Source organism: Arachis duranensis, chromosome 4 (assembly GCF_000817695.3).
Source record: "Arachis duranensis cultivar V14167 chromosome 4, aradu.V14167.gnm2.J7QH, whole genome shotgun sequence".
NCBI lineage: Eukaryota > Viridiplantae > Streptophyta > Magnoliopsida > Fabales > Fabaceae > Arachis > Arachis duranensis.
In genome coordinates, this window is record NC_029775.3 from 36,647,226 (window position 1) to 36,647,477 (window position 252).

Sequence of the window (252 nt, forward strand, 5' to 3'; positions counted from 1 at the left end):
ATAAGATCCCAGCAAAAAAAAAAGAGCAATACAAGTGAAAATAAGAAAGGGAACACAATAAGAAACAATGCTAGGCACCAAAGGTTTCGAAACTGAGGTATGTGTCTGTGGTGTTTATGTACAAGGGATATACTTGGATGAATAAGCTCTTAGGGGTGCCTTATCACTTGTTAACTTGGATTAACTAATCCGGGATTATCAGCTGAAAGTCCAATATCAAGAGTAACCCTTGTTACAGAGCACTTAGTAACC